We start from the raw sequence: 10,600 nt of genomic DNA, 5'->3' as shown, positions 1-10,600 counted from the left end.
AGTGTTTTTTTGAAAAATGTGTGGTTGAAAAAGAATGAAAAGTTTTTGATTAGAATGTATTATTATTTTATGAAAAATTGTGTGGTTGAAAATAAGAGAGAGAAAAAGAACGAGAATAAGAATGGGGGCCAAACAGGGAACTGATCAGCTCACTTTAAAGGGGTATGTAGACTTCTATTTTGTCGGTGATAAAGAACAAAGAAAATCTCCTATTGCTTTTTCTTCACATTAAGTGATAATTGCATCACATGAAAGTTACAACTTCAATCTATTATCACATTATCCAGCACGGAGGCTGAATATGTGGTAATAACCGAATCTGTAAAAGAATGTATCTGGTTAAAGAGAATTTTGTGGAGTTAAATTTTTTGCAAATGTCACTAGTTATTTTCACTGACAGTCAAAGTGGTTGACTATTATGTAAAAATCCGGTTTATCATGAAAGATCTAAACATATTGAGGTGAAGTACCATTTCATACGTGAAAAAATTGCTTGTGGTGAAGTTATACTTGAAAAAAATCATACCAATGTGAACCCGCCTAATATGGGCACTAAAATTCTGAATTGTTTATCTTTACTACATATTGATACGGGCTAATTTATTTTGCAGGTAATTTGGGCGATGATGTAGGATAAAGAATTATCGTCACATACATTGTAACAACTAGAGAGAGCTAGGGGTTTGTGAAAACAAGGTGAAGATTATAAAAGTGTTTTCAAAACCACAAAATCCGATTCTTCAAGTGATAAAACGTTTTCTTACTGACCGTCCACGTGGCAGTCTCCTATTAGCCGTTTTCTCATCACTTGGACTTGTGTTTCTTTGCATTATTTTGAGCTGTTGATTAAAATTGAATGGCCAAGATTTAGATCCACTTTTAATATTGTTTGGCCCGGTTTTGAGAGAGAGACTGAATCATTCTTCACTTGGCATTTTTCTTCTTCTTCTCTCTGTGACGATTCTGATCTCTTGGTCCAGTAATTACTTCAGATCATTTTGGTTTCCTTTTTCGACGTGATTATCTGTTTTTGGCCTGTATTTTGTGGCCGATGATCTGGTGGTTTATAGTCTTTGGTACTGTCGGTAGTTTAAGTTTTTCCAACAGTAGACTTTGGCCCATTTAATCGGGTTTTTAAATTGTAAAATAGATGCTATTCTTGAGTCCAGGTTAGGCGTTGGTTAGGAGATGATTTTGTGAGGTCTTTGTTAGAGCAATGATATGTAGATATTTTTAGTTGAGATCTGAATCTTGTAATCAAACTTTTGCTCTTTCTTGGGTGGTTTTTGCATAGTGACGAGCTCGATTTTTACCTCTGAGCCCCCCAAATCAGGCTTGGTCGAACTGGGTGAACAATTTATGGTGTTCTTTATTTTTCTACACTGTATTCTTTACTGTCGTGTTTGAATTTTTGGTGACTATAATCACACATTAGGATAAAAATCCCAACAATTAACTTAGTAGATGGAGTATGGATAGAAAAATTTTCCACGCTCTCGACCCATCCCAAATTCCTCGAACCTATCCCGAATGTTTTTTCAATTTAAATCGTGTTTTAAAAAGTAAAAAAGTAATTAAACATTGCAGTGAATGGATATTTTTAATTTTTATCATAACTTTCAAAAATTCTCAATGAAATTCAGATGGTAATTATCGTCCCGACCTTGTCCTCCCTAATATGGAAAGCACACAATTAAGTATAAGAAAGAAAAAAGTCAAAAAACCAATACGGTGTATTCAAAATTTTATATACAAAAATATTCACAATAGTGCACAATTATTTTCCAACATAAGGTCCAAGTCTCAATGAATATATCTGTAGACATAAAAAAAAAAAAAAGGATTGGGTCGATTTAAACAATTAGCCCAATTAAATTTCAAGTCTACTAAGGTCCTAATATTGAAAGGCCCATCTCATTTTTTAAATAAATAAATAAAATCATAATTACTTAATTATTCATTTTCAATTAAAGATAATTGAGTGGTTATCAAAATTGGTCATGAAAATTTCTCTATAAATTGGACCAATGTTCCATAAGGAGAAAGAAAAAGGAAAAGCGCAGAAAACAATCACGAAGTGCTAAAAAAATCCAAAGTCATAGGAAGAGAAGAAATCTTCTCTACTTTAAATCCGGTGAATCCTAGAAAGATCAAAATCTAAAGCCAATGATGGTCACAAAAGTGACATTGGGCTCAAATGACCAAATCTAACAAATGGCTTTAACCATTGAAAAATTAACCAAATCACTAGATGACAAAGATGCACAGATTGCTACACTCATGCACAAGCTAGAGTTGCAAAATCCCTCAGTCAAAGAAGATCAAGAAAATTCAAGATTTTTTAAAGCTAAAGATCTATAAACACAAGAACGCCAACATAAACAAGATATGCATGATCGAACAGTCGTTTAAAACATGTTGCGTGATACCACTCAACTTTTCGTTTGCTCTCTATCCATCCAACAACTTCAACATATGATTGCTGACATCATTCGTGTCCAGTATGGTAGTTCATTGCAATCTTTAATGGTGTATGACAAGCCATATAGTCGTCGCATTGACAAAATGAAGATGCTACTCGGTTACCAACCTCCAAACTTTCAATGTCCTAATGGAAATGGCAACTTAAAGCAACATGTTAGCTCATTTTATTAAGATGCGCAACAATGCAGGCACTTACAATGACACCATGATAAAGTAGCTCGTACGCTTCCTTAAAGGTGCCACGTTTGAATGGTATACAGACTTGCCAGTAGAGTTAATTGATAGTTGGGTTCGGCTCAAGCAAGAGTTCCTAACATGTTTCTACAGCAACCGACGAACTGTCAATCTTCCAAAACTTGTCCGAACAAAGCAGCGCAAGAAAGTGCCCGTTGTAGAGTACATCGAATGCTGGAGAAACCCCGTGCTTAATTGTAAAGAATGAATAAGCGAAGCATCTTCCATCTAAATGTGTGTACAAGGCATGCATTGAGAATTACTCTATAATCTCCAAATAAATATACCTCACTCATTTGAAGAATCGACAATATGTGCTTATGACTTGGAGCTATAAATTACAAGGCATGAGAATTACTTACCAAGTGATTCACGTGACAAGAAATATCATAAGAAAGAAATAAACAAAGACGTCAAGGCAGGTAAATCTAAAAAAGCGATGATGATTTTTACTGTTTCTGCAAAAAATAGCCTTCTAGAGGTCGAGCTCAAACCCAAAACCAAAGCTAGAGTTTAGACCTAATAAAAGATAAGTCCAAAATAGAGGTCATGTGACCCTGAAAAAACTTGAAGGAAAGGAGTACCCCTTCTCAAATTATGAAATTTATGAAATTTTGGATCAGCTCTTTGAACATAAGATAATCGAACTTCTAGTACCAAAAAGACCCGAGGAAGTTGGTAAGATAGATCATCCTAAGTACTGTAAAGAATCATTAACCACCCAGTGCAAAAATGTTTCGTCTTAAATTATCTTATTGTTTGCCTAGACAAAGAAAATAAGATCAAACTTGAAATCGGAGAAGACCCAACAACCGTCTACTCGATGGTTTCATTTGGATCATTCGATTTAATTCCCATTGCATGGAAGAAACGGACATTTTCTAGTATTCAAAATGCCTGTAAATCCTAGATTAAAGAGTGTAGACCCCAATTTTCAGAAGTCGTCTCAGTGGAGTTTTAGGTAGACGGAGAAATCATTATCAGTTATGTCTATCCAGGGATAGATGGACCAAGCGCACCCAATCGTTCAATCTTTTATGAAATTATGACATGTGACTTTGATGTTTGGGATTCTGACTCAGAGTTTAAATGTGAGATCGGTGACGATTGGTCCACCTTCATAAACAAGAAAGAGAAATACAGAATGCCCAACAAAATAGGTATAATATCACCTTTCATATCTCTTATAGGACCTTGTGTACGAAAATTCAACCCAATAAAGAAGAAACACTAGAAGAAGATCATGAGACATGGATCCTTGTAAAAAGACGTCGTCTAAAGGTTCCACAACTCTCAAGTTCTAGTGTTCATCACAAGAAATCAAATTAATTAACAACCAAAAAATGAGGCTTAAAGCCAAGTCAAGAATATCTACAAAATCAATGAGGGTAGATGTTGTTTTCAGCGTTCTTCCTGGAATATCAATCCTGGGTGATTATTCTCCAAGGGTTTCTTTGATAAGGAACGTCTTGCCTCCAGTGTTATCAATATGGAAGAGAAAAATGGGATGAAGAACGTATTAGGACAAAGTTCGAAACATGAGAAAACTATTTCAAGACTCAACAATATTCCTGCCAATACAAGTTTAATAGAATCTCTTAGTCTTCCTTTCGATAATCGAATGACTTTGATCACAACTTTAATCGATCCGGAAGAATATGAAGGCAAAGTCTTAGAACATACTAGAGGCAAAGTCTTAGAACAGATTGGATCCACAACCCGACAAGATTGTATGGCTGCCAAAACATTCGATGATGAAGATATACAATTTGATTCTAGTTCACATAATAAACTACTGTATGTTAGTGGTTATATTCAAGAATGTAAGATAAGTCGCATAACAATCGATTGTGGATCTACTGTGAACATTATGCAGATCAAGACAATGAAAAAAATTGGATTGGTGATCTATCTAGAAGAAAAATCATGATTCAAGAATTTAATTGGAAATGTCAGTGAAGTATTGGCACGATTCGCCTGAAACTACAAATAGGAGAGTTAATCTCAGCTCTCTTCCATATCATCGATGCTAAAACATCATATGAGTTATTCTTGGGACGTGTTTGGCTATATGAAACTGGAGTGGTACCTTCGACTTGGCACAACGCTTCAAATATGGTCGAGACGATGAAGTCAAATGTGTTGTAGCTAAGTCTAATCCTTTTCTTGAAGAAGAATTTCATTTTGCTGATGCCAAATTTTACATAGAAGACGAAGAGTGTAATTCTGCAGTGTTGGACACATCTGGATTCAAAATCAATGGAGATGCAGACAATCATGATATATTTGGTGCTGCTCAATCTCATCTATTTATCAAAGATAAATCAAAATTTACTTTTGAATGATCCTCTAGAGGCAAAAAAAACCTCAAATAGAATCAGCTGGTGTTGAGATATTGAGAAAAGAGTTAACTCTTCCAATACCTAGTATTTCGAAATTGCTTTTGCCCTATCAACTCATGACAATCTCAAAAGAACGTAAATATACATTAGAAGCTTCGACGTCCATTCCAGACATATCAAAGCTCAGTATTTGTAGCTCGTCCAAATAAGACGTATCGGTACTTAATGAGCTGCTGAATCAAAAAAGACTTTCAGATGATGTTACAATCCTCAAGTCAAAAAGTTGTTTGAAAATGCCGAATTTGAAAAAAGAGAGCCTTGAAAATTAAGTGATCTTGGTGTTGTCCTTTCAGGTGGGCATATACCTCCTAATTCTGATAGAGCCCTAGTGTCTCGACCCAGAATGGTTTAGGATATGATCACAATCCACAAGAAAGATTAAGGTCAATAAGGTATATCCTCAAACCTATCATGATTTACATTTATGAAGTTACAGAAGAGAAACCAGAACAACCAAGACCTTCGGTGTTCAATCAAATTGAAAATGAGAATGTCAGAGTTTTGGTGTTCAAAAAGTTAAAAGGAAAACCTTTCCCGATGATTGACAAAAAAAAAATCCTATCTTCCAAAGGTTAAGTGGTGATTCTTCTTCTTCTTCTTCTACCCAAATTGATAAGAATGCTCAAACTCCTCAAAAATCATTCCAAAGACAATCTGCATTTTCTCGACTCGGAATTTAAATTTCTGATCCAAGTCCAAAACCTCAACTATCAAGAAGAAGACAAAGACATCAAAAAGTTTGTGCCATCTCTAAAGGATAATCAGGATAAGGAAGAAGTCTCTATCATCACATTGCTTTCGAATAAGTTCCCGACTCAGAATTCGAGTTTGAAAATTCTGTCACAACTGATGAACCTAAACTAGCCCCACCTACATTTGAAGTAGAGAGATAAGTTACTGTGGATGATTTGAAACAATTGAACTTGGGGACTGAAGAAAACCCGAGACAAATATTGTTAGTGCTCTTTTTAGTCAAAAGAAGGAATCCAAGTAAATTCATTTACTTCAGAAATACAAAGTCGTGTTTCCATGGTCTTCCTAGGAAATGCCGAGATTAGATCCTAAGTTTGTCGTGCATCTTTTTGCAGTAAGACATGGAGTTCGACCGATTAAGCAACCTCAAAGAAGATTTCGATTGAAACTAATCCTTCAAATTGAAGCAAAAGTCAACAAACTTATTGAAACTTGATTCATACGCGAAGTGAAATACCCAACGTGAATTGCAAATATTGTTCATGTCAAAACGAAGAATAGGCAATTACGAATCTATGTTGATTTTCATGATTTGAATCAAGATGTCCAAATGATGATTTTCTATTTCCCATAACAAAGTTGACGGTGGATACAACTATTGGGTATAACTCTCATGGATGGATTTTCTGGATATAATCAAATACGGATGAATCCGAAAGACGAGGAACTTACATCATTTTGTACTCTTAAGGGCATATATTGTTATAACGTTATGCATTTTGGATTAAAAATGCGGGGATAATCTACCAGCAAGCAATATAAAAGCTCTTCGATGACATGCTCTATAAGAACATGGAATGTTATATAGATGATCTTATTGTTAAAACAAAGAGATGTGACGATCATTTACAAGATTTACAGAACGTTTTCAAAAGACTTCAATGACATCAACTGAAGATGAATCCGCTAAAGTGTGCATTTGGTGTCACCTCTGAAAAATTTCTTGGCTTCGTTGTTCAACACTGGGGGCATCAAAATAGATTAATCAAAAATTGACGTCATAATCAACATGCCAAAGCCAAGAAAAATATATTAGTTGAAAAGTCTTCAAGAAAAACTTGCATACATTCAAAGATTTATCTCTAATCTTGCCGAACGTTATCATCCATTAAACAAATTGATGAAGAAAGATGTATCATTTGACTGGGATGACGCTTGTCGAAATGTTTTCCAAAGTATTAAATAATATTTATCTCATCACCGGTACTCACAGCTCTAATCTTAGGGAAGCCACTAACTCATTATGTTGTAGTACAAGAATATTCTCTAGAAGCACTTCTTATCCAAATCAACGATGAAGGAAAAGAGAATGCAATCTATTACTTAAGTCGGACAATGGTAAGCACTGAAATGAAGTATTCACCTATCAAAAAAATATGCTTTCGTTAATTTTCACGGTTAAAAAATTTCGAAGATTGATTCATTAAAGTACATAATGTTCAGATCGATTCTTTTTGGAAGGATTGAAAAATGGGTACTACTATTGTCCGAGTTCGATATCAAATTCATTCCACATAAGGCTATTAAAAGACAAGCTTTTGCAGATTTCCTTGCTGACCATCCAATTCCAACGGAATGAGAACTTTAGGAAGACCTTCCTGATGAAGGAGTTCTATTTACTGAAGTCATACCATCATGGAGATTATACTTCGACGGGGCAGCCCAAAGTTATGGTGTCGGAGTAGGAGTATTCTTCGTCACTCCTCATGATCTGGCCACGCCTTCTTATTTACCTTAACAGAGAAATGTTCAAACAATGTGACGAAATATAAAGCCCTCATCCTTGGTTTGGAGACAACACTAGGTATGGATATCCTTCAGTTGGAAGTCTTTGGAGATTCTAAATTGATAATCAATCAACTTTTAACTGAGTATGAAGTACGTGATTCATATTTGAAGCCATATCACGAATATGCGTCAATGCTTATAAGACAAATTGATTTAGTAAGAATCAAATTCAGCCCTAGAAGTGAAAATAGAGAAGCTAGCACATTAGCTAATTGGGCCACTATTTTAGCTAGGCCAGATAAAGATTTCTTCAACTCTATATCAATTACTCAATTATTGGTCCTTTTGTAATTACTGTCCAGTAATTTTGAAGAGAACAATAGTGTCGAAATAGTCTAAGATGGGAAAAGAGAAGACTGGAGACAACCAATAATCGATTTTCTTCAACATCAAAAGTTACCAAATAATCCACAGCGAAAACTGAAATCAAGAGGCGTGCCTCCCACTTTGTCTTCTATAAGGGAACACTTTATCGATGATCATTCGATGAAATTAAGCAACACATGTCGTGGAAAAAGCCCACTTTGGAATCTGTGGTGCCCATTAGTTTGGACACAAACTCTATTTTCGAATAAAAAGGAAGGGATACTATTGGCCAACTATGGTTCAAGACTCTATGGACTATGTGAATTTCATCCATCAATCTCTGGAACCATTACATTCGATTGTAGCTTCATGCTTGCCCAATGTATGAGGTCTTGATGTAATTGGACCTATAATTCCAAAGACTTCAACCAGGCATGCATGCATCATCGTCAAGACCGACTATTTATCTAAATGGGCTGAAGCCATACCATTGAAAAAAATAAAGAAAGAAAATATTGTAGATTTCATCTATATCCAGATCATTTATTGATTTGGGGTCCCATGACAAATCATCACTGATAATCGCAAACCATTTTGCAGTAGCCATATAAATAATTTATGTACAAAGTTTGGGTTCAAATAGTACAACTCGTCCATGTACAATGCGGCAGCTAACGGATTGGCAGAGGCGTTCAACAAAATATTATGCAGTCTGCTAAAAATGGTTGTTTCCAAATCAAAAAGAGATGAGCATGAAAGAATCGATGAAGTCTTATGGGTTTATCGAACTACTTATCGGAACTCGTCCATGTACAATGCGGCAGCTAACGGATTGGCAGAGGCGTTCAACAAAACATTATGCAGTCTGCTAAAAATGGTTGTTTCCAAATCAAAAAGAGATGAGCATGAAAGAATCGATGAAGTCTTATGGGTTTATCGAACTACTTATCGGACTCCAACATAAGCCACTCCTTATGCCTTAATGTATGGAGTGGAAGTTGGAGTATCAAACTCCCTCACTTCGAATTGCTATACAAGAAGGTTTGACAACGAAAAAAAAGTCTATCTTCGATTGGAAGAGTTAGAAGCTATGGATTAGAAGAGGTTGGAAACACAAATGCCCTGGAGTGCTATCAAACTTAAATGACGAAATCCTTCAACAAAAAGGTTTGACCAAGATCATTTCAAGTTGAAGATCTGATACTTTTCGTGCACACGCTAATCATAATCACAAGAAAAACAGGAGGCAAGTTTCAGCCTAAATGGGATGGTCCATTTCTTGTTACTCGTGTATTCACTAACAGAGTATACAAGATCGTCAACAAAGATGGACTGCAAATCAGTCCTATCAATGAAAAATTTTTAAAATAAAGATTTTTACGCTTGAAATTCTTTATATTATAAATTTTTCATTTAAAAAAAAACTCTTATCCTGCAAAAGGATAAACTGTGAACGACCCCAAAAAAAATGTGTTCTTATAATGAACTATGTTCGACTTGATCATGTTTGGGTATGTGGGCAGCTTGATGATATTATAAATTCAAGTTCAGTTACAACTAATAAATTCATTCAATTTGTTCACCATTTTTTTAGTAAAAAAATACACAAGAAAGTGAAGAAGGAAAGTTCATCATAAAAAAATAATAAGTTAAAATTCATATAATATGGTCTAAAAAAGAGATCAGAAAGTCTTGACTTCATCAAGATCACTCGTCATTTATCACTTGTAGAGCAACCTTCATATAAGGAGACTCTTGTAGAGCAGCCTTCAAATAAAGAGACTCTTAAGTAATTCCAAGCAAAGGACCAACCATGAAAGAGCAAATTGGCACAACCTAATGATTGTTTGTCTTTGAAGGCTGAATGTTGACTATAGGCAACGAAGATGGAACAACTGAGACTTCTTGATTGATCTCTGAAGTGTCACAGTCTCTGAATTCACATCATCTTCATCATTAAAATCATCCACTATAAAATGCCGAGTGTTTCCATTGATGGAGGGTCGTGAGAATCATGAGTTCCATCTATTCCTTGAAGTATATCGATTCACCCGTCATTCTCGCTAGTCTGATTTTGCAAAATGTCTAGATTCATGGAGAAATTTACTCCTTCAAGGACGCTTAAAAAAACTAACAAAAAATGAAGTATAATCTTAAAAGAAAAAAAAGAGAGGTAAACAAAAACAAGGGACATACCTGGATTTCATGTTCTGGCAACATGTCTAAAAATTCGCCGTCTGATGGTGTGTTCGGGAGACTGATCTTAATATGAAAAGCTTCGACTTCACCTTTTGAAGGACTCAGAATAGCTTTAAGCGGCCTTGGTTCTACCGATCATTTAGTTTTATATATTCTAGAATGAGGAGCCTGAAATCAAAGATCATAGCATAAGATCAAATACAAGTAGTATGTTGAAAGAAAAACTATACCTGATCTCTAGGACTTTCATCTTCAAGAGTTAAAGTTTTCCTCGGTACTTGGGATGCTCGATCTCGAAGACTACTGTGATCTGAAATCAAAATTACTTCTGGCACTTTATCAACAGGCTTAGAGGTGAAAGTAAACTTTGCTGAGGGAACTATAATTTTAATTCTCTTAATACCTCTTTGATTACGCCCAAAGAATAACGCGGT

This window comes from Olea europaea, chromosome 4, assembly GCF_002742605.1.
Source record: "Olea europaea var. sylvestris chromosome 4, O_europaea_v1, whole genome shotgun sequence".
Classification (NCBI taxonomy): Eukaryota; Viridiplantae; Streptophyta; class Magnoliopsida; order Lamiales; family Oleaceae; genus Olea; species Olea europaea.
The sequence above is the reverse complement of the archived record's forward strand: the minus strand, read 5'-3'. Positions refer to the sequence as shown.